This window comes from Taudactylus pleione, unplaced genomic scaffold, assembly GCF_031769625.1.
Source record: "Taudactylus pleione unplaced genomic scaffold, aTauple2 ptg000021l, whole genome shotgun sequence".
Lineage (NCBI taxonomy): Eukaryota > Metazoa > Chordata > Amphibia > Anura > Myobatrachidae > Taudactylus > Taudactylus pleione.
This window is the reverse complement of record NW_028284423.1, coordinates 18673617-18694766: the sequence shown is the minus strand read 5'-3', so window position 1 is coordinate 18694766 and position 21150 is coordinate 18673617.

Sequence of the window (21150 nt, the reverse complement as noted above, 5' to 3'; positions counted from 1 at the left end):
TAATAAAATTTTACTGATACGGTGTGTGTGTATCCTGTGGTTATTTTAATATTTATATTACAGGTGAACCAAGGGTACTAGCAGACTTAATGCCCCGCATGCTGGTACTTGTGGTTCCAGCATGCGGGGTGGGAGTTGATCCTCTTTTTTTTTTACTATTTACTTTTTTAACACACAGAAACATGCATGTATCTCACGCATCTATGCATGTTTCTATGTAACTCGGACTTGCTCTGGCTAGACTCGATAACTGGAAGCAGGTCTGTTTTTATTTGAGTTTTCAGACAGTAATAGTGTGCGAGTTAAACGCATTCTATTACATTGCTTGACTTGTATGCTCACAATGGAAACACATCTGGATGCGTGTTTTGCCATTGCGAGTTGCGGGGTCTGGGAAACATGCGAGTTTGCATATTCTCACACCCTATTACACAGGGTGAGTTCTGAAAATGTGCGAGTATAGCTCTATACTCTGAACCTATTACATCTCACCCTTACTTTCATATACATGAAAGAAATGGTTCCACTGTTGAAAATGAAGCATTGGCAATTAAATGGGCATTAGACACACTAAGGGGCATATTCAATTGGGTGTGTGAATAGCGAGGGTTTTCCTGCAAGTGCAGGTTTGTTGCTAGTCAATTAGGTGCGTGGTTTTTTTTTGGACGCCGGGAGGTTTTAATTCTTGCACCTCCAGAGCAAGCGTGATTTTTCCTAAAATCGTTAATTTTAGGAAAAAATCAGAGGGACTTGCTCTGGCACCTTGATTATTTACCTTATTCAGCGCTGTCTTCTGCATCCAGCGTCGGGAGCCGGCTCTTCTACAGCAGGGTGAGTGTAAGTGCGTGTGGTGTTTGTAAGTGTGTATGAGTGAGTATTTGTGTGTATGAGTGTTCGTGTGTGTGACCCCCACTGTCAGTGTGCACCCCCAGTGTCCGTGTGGCCCCTGGAATGGGCGCTGGGAGAACTACATTTCCCAGCAGCCCTTGCCCCTCCCACCAGCCCCTGGAGCCTCCGAGGAGCCCTGGGACTCCCAGCAGCCCCCTCTCCAGTAAGAAGAGAGAGGGGAAGCCACCTGGAGCCGCGAAGACCACTGGAGACCCCCGTCCAGGTAGGTAAAGAATTATTAATTTTTTTTATTCAGAGCTGAAAACCCCACGACCACTATTTTTTAAATTGAATACCGCGGGTATTGGGGATGCGCATACCTGCGGTATTCCTAAATTGGGCGCAAGATTTTTTCCTTGCTAAACCGCACACCCAATTGTATCTGCCCCTAAGGTACTATCTTTTAGGGAGAATATTTACATTGATTACGGATCATGCTTAATTGAAGTGGATGTATGAAATTAAAGATAACAATGGGAGAATACAAAGATGGTTCTTGGCATTGCAAGATTTTAAATTCTTAATAGAACATAGGCCAGGAAGTCAATTGGCCAAACCAGATGCCTTGTCTTGTATATTTTGTTTAGGGAGTTTTTAGGTAGCACCCTACAGCCAGTGGAATTTCAAGAGTATACTCTAGAAAAATTACAGCAGGGACAAGAGACAAATGCATATTATGAAACATATTTGATGTTTCTGCATAATAAACACTTTGGGGTAAATCCTATTAGGTGTGAATTGTGAGCAATGAGTTTGTTTCTTGAAACTCGCAGACTTAGCATTAATGCGCACTCCTGAGAACTCTCCAATCCAATTAAAAATGCATATTCGCGGTACTCGCAGCAGAGGTTTGCGAATTGACTGCCAAATGAGATGTGAGAGAAGTGCATAAGAAAATTGGTAGACCATCCTGGACCCCCCAAAATGTATAATTTTGTTAGCAGGACCGTATGGAAGGTAGTTTGTGAGCATTAGGAAGGTACTGTAGGTTTTTAAATGGTGTCACATGGCTGATTTGTGCTTTTTTTTAAATGCAAAAAAATTATAAAAAGCACCCTTTTTTCCTTTAATCTCAAATGAAGTAAACGAAAAATGCAAAAAAAAGTAGGAAAAAAGGTAATTTTTTTTTTATATTTCAATAAAAAAAATATTAAATTTGGGGTGTCTAAACTAACGAAAACATTGATTTGGGGGTGATTTGAGGAAATTCTTTATTTTCCCCTCAAAAATGACATTATTAGTTATTAAGTATTTGACTTGTTAAGCTAATTGGAAACTTCCAATTGCCTAATTAGTCATTAGGGGGGTTGTCCAAGAGGTTCAGCACAGTGTCCCGGCATTTTAACCTTAAAATAAAGATTTCGGTATTCATCTCTCACCTTCCGGGAGGTGCTAATGGAAAATTGAGTATTTAGTCTCACTGGTTCAGTGCGAGTTGCTAATTGGTTTGCAAAATGAATTCGCTGTGCAAATTCGAAGAGAAAATAGCAACTCGCACCTCGCAATTTGCACCTAATAGAACCCTATGCACATTTCTTTTTTAAATAAATAATTAAAGTGAACTTTTTAAAGGCTACACTATTTTGCTCTCCTTGGGAAATATGTATGAAGATGTGGTGTCAAATGTGCTATAACCAGCGCCAGGGGCGGATTGGGCCGCCAGGACGCCGGGCCGTTTCCCGCTGGGCCGGTTCGTTTACATGCCTTTAGGGGCTGGCGGCTATCTGGCGCGGTTCCATCACCCACCACCTTTATCTATTATCAGCCGGGCCGGCCCCTGCTGCCGCGATCAGCAGTGTTACAACTTCTGCGCATGTGCAGAAGCTTACTCACCTGACGTAAATGGCCGGCTCTTTGGGAGCACTGCAGCTGTCTCTCCCATGTGCTCCGCCCCCTCCCTGGCCCGTCTTCTTAGTTCTTCAGGAACTGGGAGAGACATCATGACGGAAGTCACTCTCATCCTGGCCCACAGTGCCCTGCGCCGCCGAGCAATACCATAGTGCTCGGCGGCGTGTCAGCTCCTCTATCTCCAGGACTGCCGGGAGCCGGAGCACAACATCATCACACAGAGAGGAGGACCATGCAGGCTGCAGATGGAGCAAGCCGGTAAGATAGCACCCAGGTGGGGGAGGGGGGATCCAGAGGGGACAAGAGGCTGGATATACTGAGGGGGCAGGAGGCTGGATATACAGAGGGGGTAAAAGGCTGGATATACAGAGGGGCAGGAGGCTGGATATACAGAGGGGACAGGAGGCTGGATATACAGAGGGAGCAGGAGGCTGGATATACAGAGGGAGCAGGCAGCTGGATATACAGAGGGGGCAGGAGGCTGGATATACAGAGGGAGCAGGAGGCTGGATATACAGAGGGGGCAGGAGGCTGGATATACAGAGGGAGCAGGCAGCTGGATATACAGAGGGGGCAGGAGGTTGGATATACAGAGGGGGCAGGAGGCTGGATATACATATGGGGCAGGAGGCTGGATATACAGAGGGGGCAGGAGGCTGGATATACAGAGGGGGCAGGAGGCTGGATATATAGAGGGGGTAAGAGGCTGGATATACAGAGGGGGCAGGAGGCTGGATATACAGAGGGAGCAGGAGGCTGGATATACAGAGGGAGCAGGCAGCTGGATATACAGAGGGGGCAGGAGGCTGGATATACAGAGGGAGCAGGCGGCTGGATATACAGAGGGGGCAGGAGGTTGGATATACAGAGGGGGCAGGAGGCTGGAAATACAGAGGGGGTAGGCGGCTGGACATACAGAGGGGGCAGGAGGCTGGATATACAGAGGGTGCAGGTGGCTGGATATACAGAGGGGGCAGGAAGCTGGATATACAGAGGGAGCAGGCAGCTGGATATACAGAGGGGGCAGGAGGCTGGATATACAGAGGGGGCAGGAGGCTGGATATACAGAGGGGGCAGAAGGCTGGATATACAGAGGGGACACAGGAGGCTGGAAATACAAAAGGGAGACAGGTGGTTGGAAATACACTGGGGAGACAGGAGGTTGGAAATACAGAGGGGAGACAGGAGGCTGGAAATACAGAGGGGGCAGGAGGCTGGAAATACAGAGGGGGCAGGAGGCTGGAAATACAGAGGGAGCAGGAGGCTGGATATACAGAGGGAGCAGGCGGCTGGATATACAGAGGGGACAGGAGGCTGGATATACAGAGGGGGCAGGAGGCTGGATATACAGAGGGAGCAGGCAGCTGGATATACAGAGGGGGCAGGCGGCTGGATATAAAGAGGGGGCAGGAGGTTGGATATACAGAGGGGGCAGGAGGCTGGAAATACAGAGAGGGTAGGCAGCTGGACATACAGAGGGGGAAGGAGGCTGGATATACAGAGGGTGCAGGCAGCTGGATATACAGAGGGGGCAGGAGGCTGGATATACAGAGGGGGCAGGCAGCTGGATATACAGAGGGGGCAGGCGGCTGGATATACAGAGGGAGCAGGAGGCTGGATATACAGAGGGAGCAGGAGGCTGGATATACAGAGGGAGCAGGCACCTGGATATACAGAGGGGACAGGAGGCTGGATATACAGAGGGAGCAGGCGGCTGGATATACAGAGGTGGCAGGCAGCTGGATATACAGAGGGAGCAGGCGGCTGGATATACAGAGGGGGCAGGCGGCTGGATATAAAGAGGGGGCAGGAGGTTGGATATACAGAGGGGGCAGGAGGCTGGAAATACAGAGGGGGTAGGCGGCTGGACATACAGAGGGGGCAGGAGGCTGGATATACAGAGGGTGCAGGTGGCTGGATATACTGAGGGTGCAGGTGGCTGGATATACAGAGGGGGCAGGAGGCTGGATATACAGAGAGGGCAGGAGGCTGGATATACAGAGGGGACACAGGAGGCTGGAAATACAAAAGGGAGACAGGTGGTTGGAAATACACAGGGGAGGCTGGAAATACAGAGGGGAGACAGGAGGCTGGAAATACACAGGGGAGACAGGAGGTTGGAAATACACAGGGGAGGCTGGAAATACAGAGGGGTGACAGGAGGCTGGAAATACAGAGGGGGCAGGAGGGTGGAAATACAGAGGGGGCTGGAGGCTGGAAATACAGAGGGAGCAGGAGGCTGGATATACAGAGGGAGCAGGCAGCTGGATATACAGAGGGGGCAGGAGGCTGGATATACAGAGGGAGCAGGAGGCTGGATATACAGAGGGGGCAGGAGGCTGGATATACAGAGGGAGCAGGCAGCTGGATATACAGAGGGGGCAGGTGGCTGGATATAAAGAGGGGGCAGGAGGTTGGATATACAGAGGGGCAGGAGGCTGGAAATACAGAGGGGGTAGGCGGCTGGACATACAGAGGGGGCAGGAGGCTGGATATACAGAGGGTGCAGGTGGCTGGATATACAGAGGGGGCAGGAGGCTGGATATACAGAGGGGGCAGGCGGCTGGATATACAGAGGGGGCAGGAGGCTGGATATACAGAGGGGGCAGGAGGCTGGATATACAGAGGGGACACAGGAGGCTGGAAATACAAAAGGGAGACAGGTGGTTGGAAATACACAGGGGAGGCAGGAGGTTGGAAATACACAGGGGATGCTGGAAATACAGAGGGGTGACAGGAGGCTGGAAATACAGAGGGGGCAGGAGGGTGGAAATACAAAGGGGGCAGGAGGCTGGAAATACAGAGGGGAGACAGGATGCTTGAAAAATGGGGCAGAGGCTTCAAAGACAGATCACAGGGCAGGAAAGACAGTGGGGGCTGGTCTTGAAATTACAGAGGGGGCAGGAGTATTGAAAGACAGGTAGCAGAGGAAGGAAAGACAGTGGGACAGGAAGCTCAAGTGACATGGGGAAGGAGGTGACACAGGAAGCATGAGGCTGGAATGATATGGAGTAGGAGGCTGGAATGTCAAAGTGAGCTTGAGGCAAAATGGAGTAGGAGGCTGGCGGGGGTCATGGCAGGACATGATACAGATAGCAGGAGGTTGGAGATGACACAGGAGCTGGAAGGGACATGGGGCAGGAGGCTGGAGAAGACACAGGAAGCTGGAAGGGACATGGGGCAGGAGGTTGGAGATGACACAGGAAGTTGGAAGGGACATGGGGCAGGAGGCTGGAGATGACACAAGAAGCTGGAAGGGACATGGGGCAGGAGGTTGGAGATGACACAGGGAGCTGGAAGGGACATGGGGCAGGAGATTGGAGATGACACAGGGAGCTGGAGGCGACATTGTGCAGGAGGTTGGGGAAACACAGAAGGATGGTGGGGACTTGGAGCAGGAGGTAATACAGGGAGCTGGAGGCTCGAGGTGACATGGGGCACAAGACTTGAGAGACACAGGGCATGTAGCTTGAAAGACACATGGATGAATTGGACACGGAGCAGGAGTCTGAAGTGACACAGGTAGGAGGCTGGAGGGGACATGAGGCACGAGTTTGGTTGAACCAATGTTGTATGATAATGACATTGGTTATATTCCTACACAAACAGGTAGCTTCCGGTAATTGGGATTTCCTACATGAATAGTGACTACTGACTGTCTGCCCAGGGAGGATCAATTTCTTCAGAGGTTCCCTATCGCAGAGAAACCACCATATAGGTAAGGTGTATTTGTATTTAGTACACACACATACACACTGTGTCTGTGCCAAATACATAGTAACTGTGTAACATATAGTACATGTGTAATACATAGTAACTGTGTAATATATAGTTCATGTGTAATGCATAGTATATGTGTAATGTATAGTACATGTGTAATACATAGTATATGTGTAATATATGTGCGGGGGTTTTGGAATTGAATTGCAGAAAGAGAGTACAATGAGCTGCAAAACAAAAATGTGAAAAAGCAATTCCACAGATGACATCTTTTGTTTTGCAGCTCATTGCTCTGCTCTCTCTACAATTCCAAAACCCCAGCATGTCTACTATGTGCAAATCTATTTGGCACAGGCATTTTGCAAACAGTCCAGTCACAGTGATCCTACACCTTCTCATTGCCCCCTTCCCATCTTGCCCAGTGCCCCCATTCATAAAGTGTCCCCCCATCCAGCTCACCATCTCATGCCCCCATACCAGTGTCTTCCACCCTGCCAGCCTAGCGTCTACCTCCTTCCCTAACCCAACAAGCCCACTGCCCCTCAGCAAGACCCCCCATCAACCAGTCCAGTCAGTGTCCCCCCATCATTTAACCCAGTGAAGCCCCTTCTCCAGCCTAGTGTTCCCTCACTCCCAGCACCATCTTACTGTCCCATTCCCATACAACCCAATGCCTCCCTATATATCACCCACTGCCTCTCCGTTTCCCACTATTTCTCCCTGTCACCCTCTCTCCCTGACACCCACTGCCTCTCCCTGTCTTCCTCTACGTTACCCACTACCCCCCCATAGCGTCACCCACTGCCTCCCTTTGTCATCCATTCCCAGGCGTAACCCACTTCCTCTCCAATGAGGGCATAGCACATGGATACAAAACTACCTTTGAGGCCATGCCTCCTTGTTGCAAAGTCACTCCCACTTTTCTATGAGCGTGCACACACAGCATTTGTACTGTGGCATAACGTGTAAATGGGAGGGGATTACTACTGTGGGCATATGTATGGGGGATTACTACTGTGGGCATATGTATGGCCATATGTATGGGGGATTACTACTGTGGACATATGTATGGAGCATTACAACTCTGGGCATAATATGTTTGGAGCATTACAACTGTGGACATAATATGTATGGAGCATTACAACTGTGGACATAATATGTATGGAGCATTACAACTGTGGGCATAATGTGTATGGAGCATTACAACTGTGGGCATAATGTGTAAGGGGCATTACAACTGTGGACATAGGGCCTGATTCAGAGCCGCTCGTAAGCAGCCGCTCGTTCGCTCCGAGCGATGTTTGCACAACTGCACATGCGTATGGGTCATAATGCACATGCGCCAACGAGTCAGAAATCGAGCGCTCGCAAAACAGCGAGTACCTGCTAATTTGAGTGACAGAATGAGGCGTTTGTGGATGGTAACAGGGGAAGGTGCTTGAAAACGGGGAGTGGTGATTCGAACGCAGGCATGCCAAATGGGGGTTTTAAGGGTGTGCATAATTAACAAAGCAGCGTCATCGACCACGTCACTTGGTTGTTTCTTAGCCTGAACTGTTCGCATGATTGCGGTAGGAAAATCCAACCACAAGCACTGCGAGCAGTTCGGATACCTTTCAATGTACTCGATTAATCTAATAAATAGCGGAGATGATGTAGGATGCGAGCGGCCAGGGGGCGTCTTTACAAAATAGCGAGCACATGTTTCATTCGCTCACTCAGACATAGAGGCGTCAACAGACCACAAAGAGCGAACGCTCAATTTAAATATCTGGCCCCTTTTTCTGAACGAGCGAGCGCAAATAGCATTCGGCTCTGAATCAGGCCCATAATGTGTAAGGGGCATTACAATTGTGGGCATAATGTGTAAGGGGCAGTACTACTTTGGGCATAATGCGTAAGGGGCACTACTACTGTGTGGCATAATGTGTAAGGGGCACTACTGCTGTCTGGTCATAATGTGTAAGAAGCATTATTACTATGTCTCGTTATGTGAATTGGGGGTACTATACTGTGGCCATGACCTTTCCCTACAAGACCACAACCTTTTTTGAGCCACACGCCTGAGGCGCACACTGTCCCTGTTTAGACTATGGGGGGGGGCACCAATGCTGTTTCTGGCACAGGGCACCAAAATATCTAGTTACGGCTCTGGTCGCAGTCCTTGCACATTCAGATGCATGGCTGTGCACCATGCAAGGAGTTTGCAGCAATATTAGTATAAGGTTGCAGATGCGACTGCGACAAAGGATGCACAGATGGACGCTGCAGCATCCCACTCAGAATGAGGCCCTATGATAAAATAAGGTGCTGTTTAATTATCTATTTCTGCAAAGCAATATCAATATTTTAAATGTGTTGGGCGATCCTGGGTGGTTACAGGTAGTTGCTAATCAGATGTAGATGTAGCATAGTATGGGCATGTTATTGGAAGGTTGCGAGTGTTAGCTGAAGTAGTTGCATACACATTCAGGCCATATGGATGGATGAAATGCAACTTGTATATTGCTGGTGCAACCATTGGTGGCATCTAAAAGCGCACCAAGCGGTATTGCAGCATCTATAGACGCTAACCGTAGGCGTCTCAGTCCTTGCACATTCTGATACAGCTGTGCACCATGCAAGGGGTTAGAAGTAGCCGTGACTGCATCCAATTAGAATCAGGCCTTATAAGGAGGGAGTATCCCATTCCATCAACAGACCCCGCATTTCAACAGAGCCCACTCCCATTAGGGCTGCTTTCAAAAAATTTCCCGGGCTGGTTTACCATCCCAATCCGCCCCTGACCAGCGCTATTTGACACTTACATCAAACAACAGTCTGAAAGCAGATAACATAGAGAAAATTACTTTTCTCTAAATCTGCAAAAATCTAATGATGTTTCCATCGACCAAATTATTGTATGGCAACAGAAAATGATAACAATGAAAAAAAAATGATAACCACTCCTAGTAACACATGAAGGATGCTCCTACAGAGTGAAAATTCCAGATCAAAGACTAGTTCTGCTTCCCACTTGCTCCTCCGGATCCAGCCTCTGGTGTAGGTCCTTCAAGCCATCAAGTCAGTGCCATATCTTGGCTTTAATGTACTCTGGGCCTGATTCAGACCTGCTCGCAAGCGCTATGTGCTCGCAAGCTGGTCGATGTTACTGGTAGTGTTACTCACTGCAGTGTGCGATTCCAGACACCCTGCTAGCCAGAAGCAAGGGCCGTGGGGTAGTGTTGGTGTTCTACACCCATAGTAATGGCCCTGCATCAAGACACCTTTCCAGAGTGGTCCATTGCCTAGCTCAGCTCTGCTCTACAACCTATCCTGGGCTTCCTAAAGTTCTATACCCCCTGAGGATGGACTTCTCTATTGTTTTTGGGATTTGTTTGTTTTTCTCACAGGTCCTATGATGAAGCTAATTTTACAAAAGTGAGACTAAGGGAGGAATTCAATTAGCCACGGTAAATTACTATGGCTAATTGATCCCACATGGGTTATTCAAATGTCCCCGATAGCTGGCACTATCTGGGATTTATTTTCCCCTGCCTGTAGGCAGGCAAAACAAAATCACCCATAAGTGCCATTTTTTTTGCTCCGCGAAAACACATGGATCTGGGAACTAATCCCGGATTCTATGTGTTTTTGCCTGAAAATTTTCATGTGGTATAAACAGGGGGCAATTGAATGGTCTGCATTATAAATTCTTTTACATGATTCATTGTATTTACTTGTAATATATTATATGTTTTTCTGCCTTTGGCCTTGGCTCAGAGCTGGTGCATAAAATTTTGCTGAGCTATGGTCTCTTTATTATTTTTTGGCATGTCTACCTAGTTAACCCATGTTTCCTGTGCCTTCTCCTGGTTCAACCTCAAAATTGTAGACTTTGTTTATAACCATGTTCATTATCTGTTGCCACCAAAATATCTCTTGTATGTCTCGATTCCTTTTACTAACCTTTTCTCTCCTGCCTAGCCCAGTTGTTTTCTACTCTTCTTCTAATACTCTTTTTCTTGCTTCTGTTTGTACCTCCCCTCCTCTCTCCTCACCAATGTCTTGGTTGACTCAGGGGTCTCCCCTGCCCTTTATATACTTATAGCAGAGTGCTTATTACACTTTTCTAGATCTCTATTCCTCTCTTAGTTTTTTTTGAACATTATGGTCTCCCTTTCTGTCTTTATGTCATCACCCACTCTCAACTTGTTATGCCCCCTGAGCCCCAAGTTCTCAGGATGCACTGTATTAGTTCTGTGCTAACTGCAGCCTGTGGATAGTCTATTATGCCATTTAAACTAGTTTCCTTAATTGTGCTTAAATGTCAGTGGCCGCAACACCCCTGCACAATGACTCTTCAATATCTTCAATACCAAGAGACCCATTTTCTAAACACCCATTCTGGTTTAACTCAAAAAACTTTAATTCAAGCTTTTTATTCCTCAGCAAAACACAGATCTAGAGGTGTTGCCATTTAATTACACAATTCTTCTCCGTTCTCTGTAGAAACCTTCCATACAGACCCTTAGTGATACTATTTATTTTTTAATGGTATCGCTGTCACAATCGCTAACCTTTATGCACATAATATTGCCCATTGTGCCTTCTTCTCTACATGCTTTACGAGGCTCTTTAAAATGGCTAAGGGGCATATAAAAATCAGAGGTGACTTTAATTTGGTGTTTACACCCTCAATGGACAAAGAAGGCCTCTCTAAGATATCTGCCTGTCAAGCAATATATTCTGTAAAACTTTAATCTTTATAAAAACTATACAACTTGTAAGACTACTGGAGAGTCTTGTACAGGGTTGTCTTAACAGCAGTGTGGGCCCTGGGCAAAGCAATGCACTGGGGCCCCTACCCACCCATTCACGGGTAAAAAAAATGTAAATGGTCAATAAAATTAAACCCTCCTGCATGCCCATCAGATCTCCCACACATGCAGAGAGACTCTGGCCTTCACTCAGAGGCGGCCGTACGGTCTACGACCGCACGGCCGCCTCGATGTTTGTCAAGTGTGAAGCCGGCTCCTTCATGCGCATGCGTGAGACCCGCTACGACCGACAGCGCCGGTCGTAGCGGGTCTCTTTCCAAAGGGGGCAAGCTGTCGATGTTGATTGACAGCTCGCCCCGTTTGGAAGGCGGGCCGGGGGGGTGGCAGCCCAAACGGAGGCGTTCCCTTGGGAATGCCTGCCGTTTGGGGGAGGCCCCAATGACATCACTAGTGATGTCAGTGGAGAGCTTCTGGCTCTGACAGAGCCAGAAGCTCTCCGGGGCTTACGACAAGTGAGACCCTACCCTGACCCTGTCTCTGACCATCGCGACCATCACCCTAGCGGTCGTTAGATCTGTGGGTGTAAACCCACAGCTTAACGACCGAAACAGAGGTGGGTGGTCAGGATGCAAGCGGCCGCCCAGTTTCTGAGCGACCGCTTGCATCCTCTGACCACCTCTGAATGAGGCCCTCTGTCTGGTCTGAAGCCGGTGGATGACGTGAAACTGGGACTGAGGTGAGTACTCATCACCGGGGGGGGGATGGGGTGGGGGAGGTCAGATCAGAATACAGTGTACCGGCTTACAAAAATATCACAAATTTACGAACTGGCCGCAGCTGCAGGGGGGCGGGTTAGTGGGCCCCTACAAGCTTCGGACCCTTAGGCAACTGCCCAACAAGCCCAATGGAAGAGATGGCCCTGGTCTTGTACTCCTTTGCGTGGCAATATTCCCACTACCCATCCTCCATAACTTTGTTTTCACTCATTGCTATGTTCCTTGTTAACCATTTCACCACTCCTGGTCTTTGTGTTTCAGTGCTCTCCCCTGTGTCCTGGTTGGATCACTCTGATCTTTATCTTTACCTCGAGTTCCCTTCTAGTAAGCCACATAGGTCTCGTTGGTGTGTTGATTACTTTCATTTAATTGTTCATGACCAGATTTCCCAAGTCTTCATTGATATCTTGAGCACAATAATCCTGAACAGACTTTCCACTCCATAAATTTGTAATTTCTCCACCTCCCCCTGTTTACCTGTGCCTGCCCCTCCATGTGCCCAGGAACCAAGTGACAGCTCTGCCAGCCTCGCAATGGTGGTGATCATTGTAAGAATGCTTTAGCCGGCACAGCAGCAGAGAACCAGCAGGGGTAAATAGGAGAAGGATCCAAAAGAAGCAAGGCGGAGGTGACGGAGCAATCAGGTGGGAGACCTCACGGAGAAGCATCCCGTCATCCTTGTCTCCTAGCAACAGATGGATGAGGATTGCTCGGAGCACAGGTGTTAAACAAGAAGCCACGGCAACTTGTAACAGTTGCTCAAGTTAACATACATGTGAGCCTTAGTCATCTTGAGCACAATATTCCTGAACAGACTTTCCACTCCATAAATTTGGAATTTCTCCACCTCCCCCTGTTTACCCGTGCCTGCCCCTCCATGTGCCTAGGAACCAGGTGAGTGCTCTGCCAGCCTCGCAATGGTGGTGATCATTGTAAGAGGGGGAGGGTCTTATTTTCCTATATAAGACCAGTCAATTCACATTAGCACTATCACCTTGACAAAGACTTACTGGGTCAAAACGCATTGGAGTCTCAGCCACTGCAGTGCGGCTGAGACTGCCATGATGGTAAATGGCGAGGTCCACTCAGATGCAGCAGTGCAGCTGAGACAGCTGATATACACGCTGGACAGGAGGAACTGGAACACTAGACGAGAATGATTTCCACACACAGGAACCGGAAGGCTCATAATGAATGCTATAGCCGGCACAGCAGCAGAGAACCAGCAGGGGTAAATAGGAGAAGGATCCAATAGAAGCGAGGCGGAGGTGATGGAGCAATCAGGTGGGAGACCTCACGGAGAAGCATGCCGTCATCCTTGTCTCCTAGCACCAGATGGATGATGATTGCTCAGAGCACAGGTGTTAAACAAGAAGCCACGGCAACTTGTAACAGTTGCTCAAGTTAGCATACATGTGAGCCTTTGTCATTTTCACATATTCCCTATCCCACCTAGAAGAGATTGTGGTGTGGGTAGAGAAACAACCTGTTCATATTATCACTATTATTGATATTTATTGTAGTTTTGTATGTTTCCCATCTTTATGTACTACATCGGGAGGGAATTTGGTAAGATTTGAAGGATCCGTCACATATACCTTTATTTCCTGACATCATCGGGAAATCAGAATAATCCCAATAAAAGGAGCGCATAATTTACATTTGTATATTTTTTGTACATACTCTCATATGGCTGCAGCAAGAGTTTTACAAATGAGGCAATTAAGCAGACGCCATTCTTGCTAGTAAACTTAGAACCAAGCATACCAAAAACAGAATCCTCTCGATGAGAGATCAAGCAGTGGACTTGCAGTATGACCCAAGTCGATAGCCTATACAGTTCACAAGATCTATTCCACTCCTTACAACTTGCATGAGCAAGATCTTTCACTACCTACTTTCTCCACAGCTACCTGCATTTATCTAGCATCATGCAACTTACCGAGATTATCAGACTCTCAACATCTAACCTTAAACAAAAGTATTATTGTGGTAAAGTTTCTTAATTTTTCTGTGGCTCCCAAACGTGACAGCTTTGCAGCCTCATTTCATGCAGAGTTCCTGCCCCCCCCCCCTTTCCCTTTGCTTATTGATCTTTATAATAAAATGCACACTGGCAGAAAGATTCAGGCCACAGCCAGAGCAGAAATCATAGCCAATTCATCAGTATCTGAATTGGCTCTGTGGACCAGAATCTGGCTCTACATGTGGACAATGTCATGCTCAATATAACCAATCATTCTTTATCCCTCCCCTTGGTGTTTGCTGAGCTTCAGACCTATGCTAGTTATCCAAGTTTAAAATAAGTTCAAACAAAACTGAGGTCCTCCATCTACTGATATATTGACACTTCTTCACCTACAAAGTAAATCTGCCTTTTGTTTGTGCTCTAGCTCTCTGAAATACTTGGGTGTTCAGCTTACCAGATCAACATGATCTACTGTTTGCTGCAAACATCCCTCTCCTTCTGAAGAGAATTGGCAGAGATCTTTGTGCCCTGGAGGTGCCAATTCATATCTTGGATTGGTCACAATATTGTTATTGAAATGAATGTCATCCCAAGGTTCTTTTATCTTTTCCAGATGCTCCCAGTTCACGTTTCATCACTTTTTATGTCTAATCTTCAATATTTATTTTCCAGGTATATATAGTCTGTTAAAAGGCCCAGAATATGGTTTTGAGTTCTCCAAAGATGGTGGCATAGGTCTCCTTAATTTTCAAAACTTAGTTAGCAGCTTATCTCACACAGACAGTTTTAGCCCATGCTAATTTAAAATTCAGGCCAAATGTTAATCTCACTTTATTGGTTGCATCTTCCCAACACCGCCCAGTATCCACTTCTCTCTCTCGATATGGTACTACTTTTATGGGGTATTTGGTCTGATCCAAAAACTTCCACCCAATGACACTCTGTGGAACAACATTGCATTCCCTCCAAGAGTTGACACCAAACCCTTTATCTATTGGATCAGACACAAAAACCTTTTAACATAACAAGTTCCTAAAGTACCTCATGTGCTGGCTTGGGAAACGAATGTTGGGGAAGCTTTGCTTGCTTAGCTGTAGGCGGAAACAATGTTTGGTACTTTTTCATATTCACTTAATGTCTGTTACTACTTTTTTGAAAAGCTTAATAAAATCCTATTTCATTGTAACTGAAAATGTATATAGAATAATTTATTCATTTTAATACTTCAAGAAATTGTTGAGTCTATGGCAAGCCTTTTTTAGAAAGGCTTTTCAAATAATATGTTATAGAAAGCTGTTAAATAAATTTACATCTATTGGTATAAGTTGGATGATGGATTGGGTACAGATAATATTTACTACTGGGCCATATGTGCACTAGACAAGAGTATTACTCCAGGGGCTGTAAAGCCTCATTAACCCTTATTGCAACCATCCATTCCCACCGTCCAGGTTTCTCTCATGCTGCAAAACCCATAACACTTTCAAATAATAGCATGATCAAGGCAATGATTACATACAGTCAGGTGCATAAATATTGGGACATTTACAGAATTTTCATATTTTGGCCTCTATTCACCACCACAATGGCTTTGAAATGAAACAAACAAGATGTGCTTTAACTGCAGACTTTCATATTTAATTTGAGGGTAATTACATCCAAATCAGGGGAACGGTGTAGGAATTACAATGGTTTCTATATGTGCCTCCCACTTTTTAAGGGGCCAAAAGTAATGGGACTATCAACTCAAAAGCTATTTCATGGACAGGTGTGGGCTATTCCCTCATAATTTCATTATCAATTAAGCAGGTAAAAGGTCTGGAGTTGATTCTAGGTGTGACATGTGCATTTGGAATCAGTTGCTGTTGACTCTCAATATGAGATCCAAAGAGCTGTCACTATCAGTGAAGCAAGCCATCATTAGGCTGAAAAATCAAAACAAACCCATCAGAGAGATAGCAAAAACATTAGGTGTGGCCAAATCAACTGTTTGGAACATTGTTAAAAAGAAAGAATGCAACGGAGAGCTCAGCAACACCAAAAGACCCGGAAAACCACGGAAAACAACTGTGGTGGATGACAGAAGAATTATGTCCCTGGTGAAGAAAAACCCCTTCACAACAGTTGGCCAAATCAAGAACACTCTTCAGGAGGTAGGTGTATATGTGTCAAAGTCAACAATCAAGAGAAGACTTCACAAGAGTGAATATAGAGGGTTCACCATGAGATGTAAACCATTGGTGAGCCACAAAAACAGGAAGACCAGATTAGAGTTTGCCAAACAACATCTAAAAAAGCCATTACAGTTCTGGAACAATATCCTATGGACAGATGAGATAAAGATCAACTTGTACCAGAGTGATGGGAAGAGAAGAGTATGGAGAAGGAAAGGAACTGCTCATGAACCAAAACATACCACCTCATCAGTGAAGCCTGGTGGTGGTAGTGTCATGGCGTGGGCATGTATGGCTGCCAATGGAACTGGTTCCTTTGTATTTATTGATGATGTGACTGCTGACAAAAGCAGCAGAATGAATTCTGAAGTGTTTCGGGCAATATTATATGCTCATATTCAGACAAATGCTTCAGAACTCATTGGACGGCACTTCACAGTGCAGATGGACAATGACCCGAAGCATACTGCAAAAGCAACCAAAGAGTTTAAGGCTAAAAAGTGGAATGTTATGCCATGGCCAAGTCAATCCCCTGACCTGAATCTGATTGAGCATGCATTTCTCTTGATGAAGACAAAACTGAAGGGAAAATGCCCCAAGAACAAGCAGGAACTGAAGACATTTGCAGTAGAGGTCTGGCAGAGCTTCACCAGGGATGAAACCCAAGTCTGGTGATGTCTATGCGTTCCAGACTTCAGGCTGTAATTGCCTGCAAAGGATTTGCAACAAAGTATTAAAAAGTGAAAGTTAGATTTAGGATTGTTTAGTTTGTCCCATTACTTTTGGCCCCTTAAAAAGTGGGAGGCACATATAGAAACCGTTGTAATTCCTACACTGCTCACCTGATTTGGATGTAATTACCCTAAAATTAAATATGAAAGTCTGCAGTTAAAGCACATCTTGTTTGTTTCATTTCAAAGCCATTGTGGTGGTGAATAGAGGCCAAAATATGAAAATTCTGTCAATGTCCCAATATTTATGCACCTGACTATATTTTTTCATCCATTTTGACCAACACAAGGGGAAGCTGTATCTCAAATGAAAGATGAGCAAGGAAAGAAAAAAGGAAATAAATGTATTCTATTTATGTTTTCACTGCAACAAATTATATTGTGAGCAAATCGTGCATTTTCAAAGGTTAGCATAATCAGGGTTCATTTGGTACTTGGGAGCATTTTAGCATTCAAAACATTTTATGATTACGACTTATTTATGGGTTAGGGTGAAAATAAAGAGAATATTTCAGGATCACTGTGTTCAAAGAGAGAAATCTCCTCCCAAACATAAGAGGTCTCTTATGTTCCTGGGACACACAGGAGCAGAAATAGAAGCAGAAATAGAAGCCTCATATCAGGTTCAATTATGAAGTGAGATACAGCACCAGTAGTATATACTGTTATTTTATTACTATTCAATAATAGTAAAATAATGCTTCTAATGACTCAAATATACAACAAACCTAGAAACAATAAATTTATTGGATCTCAGTGTATAAATGGTGTCCCCAAGAGCTTAAGAAGAATTAGCAGTGTGGATTCACAATTCTTGGACCAAATCACAACTATGAAGAACCGTTTTTTAGAAAAACGTTACGATAAAGAAAATATGGACATCAAGCAATTAAGGGATAGATGTACTAAGCACTGGAGAGAGATAAAGTGGAGCCAGATAAAGTACCAACCAATCAGCTCCTAACTGTTATTTTTCAAAGACAGCCTGTAAGCTGACAGTTAGGAGCTGATTGGTTGGTAGTTTATCTCTCTCCACTTTATCTCTTTCCGAGGCTTAGTACATCTCCCCATAAATCTCTGGATAGAAACACTCTAAGAAAATTGCAGAAATACAATTTCCAACCTTTCAAAAAAGTAGAGAAGATTACACATATGACAAAACATGCTATTAACCCATCTTTTCACCTTATAATGTTCTATGAGCCATCTGGAACATCATGTTAACACATTGAATATATACATAGAAAGACAAGCATTTAAATGTGTCAGCAGAATCACACTACAGAAGAGCACATGCAGTTCCCCCCGCTGAACACCACGTGATAGCGGCAACCCACGTGCACCATGGATGAGGTGGTTCTGGAAGAGCCGTGACACACTTCTGGTTTACTCAGTGACTTATTTCCTACACTGGGCAGAGTGTTGTATGGGATTGGATATACCCCTAGTAACTTTCTAGTCACCATACTACAGATTTTAACTGAACATTTTAATTGAACAGTTCGTTTGAATCATGGGCCTCACCCTTTTTGGACAAGTCGCTAGATTGGACATTTTATATAGGCTTGATTTTATATTCTGGAATTGTTAAATAAATGTTATTACTTTTTCATGCTGTGTCCTCATTCACTATACTGGGACATATATCTTCTTAAGTGGACACTGTTGCATCAGAGTTTTTTTTCCACATACAGTAACACATCTATAAAAGAAAGTGTTCTTTTACAAGTTTTGATGCCATTATCCAATTGGATTTTATTTGGTGCACTATAAGATTGTGCTCATTTAATTTCATATTGATAAAAACCATGGTGAAGAATCTGCAGACTTCAATCATTATATGGGAAGTTTTAGTCTATGTACATTTATATATTGTTTATTCATTAATTCTACCATTCCCCTACCCCACCATAAGATACAGCACCAGTAGTACTTACCATTATTTTGTTTCCCACTCTTGTGATATTGGTCCAAAATGATAGGACCTAGGTATTGTCAGTAGGCTGCTTATTACCCCTTTGTGAAGCGCTACATAGCATATCACAATACCTTTCTATTTTACAGGTTCTATTATGACGTGGGGTCCTTGTCCTGGTGGGCACTTTCATGGTCCTTTATTAGAAGATGCCCAACTGGGACATGTTCCCTTGTCCTTTGTGTCTTTCCCCTGACAGTCAAAGTTAAAAACTGAAAACACATCTCTTTTCAGAATCTTACTACATTATTTATTTGCATATCTCCTCTTCTACTATCTACATATTTTATTTTTCAATCTCTTAATTTCTAAAGATAGATTGCTAGATCTTCTATCTCATGTAAACTGGTAAATGAGAAAATATGTATGCTTTGGCAGAATATATTTATTGGAAGTTATTGTTTGAAAGTGAAATAATTTGTATGGCTCAGAAAAAAATGTTTCCAGGAAGAGTGAGTGTAGAAAACAAGTCCTATTATGATTACAAGAGAATTAGCATTTCGTTTACTATGGATTTACCAAAATAGATTGTTGACATTCTCAGTGGGTATATATTTAAAAATTAGTTTTTAATCTCATCTCCTTGAAATCCTAAAAAATTTCTGTTACAACTCTCGGATGGATGGATTACGTGGATGCTAACCATACTCTTGGAGTTGGTGCATACCAAGTACTGAGATTTTTTGTAGTGAGATTGAGAAAGTCAATATTTGATAAAGCCATTCCCAAAGAATACAAATGATGCGCAACTTTTTTAACAGAATCAATGCATGCAGACCATCTAGTTGTGGATATATTATGAAGTGAAGCAGGGAAATGCTACTTCAGAATGTCCCACCTTTGTGAAGAGGAACTGAAGTTATTGTACATTTGCTACACAGTTCCAAAGTAAGTAATTGCCTCCTTACAGGATTTAGCGCTGTCAACACCCACAAGGTTTAGTGTGTGGTTTCCACAGATGGAGAAAATACAGTTTGAGTTTAGCCTAAGCAGAATTTCTTGACTCCATTGTATTTCCCAGCCATGGGAATGCATGATTGGCCAATGCATGATTGAAAATCCAACTTTAATCCTATCAAATTTTCCAATACTCAATCAACAATTTATTTTACATTTTTTTGGTGAAATTATCAAATATGACAAACTGTTCTTCAATTGAAAATTTTAGCCATTCTACAATTTTCACATTATGAATCACCAGAGTGGTCTGTACCTTATTAGAACTATCAGGAGTGGCATCAACTATAATAGCAAAGTATTTTGCATTTCTAACTTCACCAAGTTTATTTTCTTACAAATGACCCACATAGCGCAATATATTTGTTTTGAATGCCCATTGATAGGTAATGAACTTGCAGGCATTTTTGGCTCTCTTGTGAATCACGTACAAGTTTAACATCTCAATAAAATTGGGTCATAAAGGCTAATAAGCTCAATTATACATAGAAAGTTATTATGGTCACCAATGTGAGAGCTGGAACCAAAAAAAGCTAATCCCCGCTCAGAAATATAAAGAAAGACATTCAGGATGCACTTAAGAATTTGTTTCCAATAAGTAGCTTCCATAGTGACTTATGTGAAGAGTAAAGCTGCATACACATGTAAAGATTTTCTGTCCAACCATCCAACTAGTTGATTTGTTGGAATGAAAATCTGGTAAGGTCTGAAAGCAAATGACAATCAGCAATTTGCTCCCAAACGCCGGAAAATGGACAAAAACTGCTGTTTGAACAAATTGTTTAGATCAAACATTTAACAAACTTGTCTGATGACCATTTGCATCGGTTTTCTGGCATTTAGGAGCAAATTGCTGATCATCAGTTACTCCCATACATTACCAGATTTTCATTCCAACCAATCAACTAGTTGGATAGAAAATATTTACGTGTGTATGCAGCTTAACTGTCAATTGAAGTTTCAGATAATATTGCTCTGAAGGCTGATTTCCATGCCACATAATCTTCTTTGTGCTGCATTGAACTCTCGTGTGATGGAATTCGGTTGTACAATTTCAAGGTCCGTCCGGTTTGAGCATATATAACTAAAGCATTTGTTGCACTTTTATTAAAAATACACTACAGCAAACCCGGCTCATGGGCAGGTTTCACTCTTTATAAAGGTTTTTCTTAAGTAGAAGAAAAGGGAAAGCCATGCTTACTAGCCTCTCATGGAATGTTATTTGGTATTTCAAAACTAGGAATCTTTAGAAATTAATATGTCGATTGTGGTAAAACTTTCAGCAGAAATTAATTCTTGCTGGTTCTCAGTGTTCTTTCTGTAGAGTTTCTGGATTGTAAACTGTATATTAT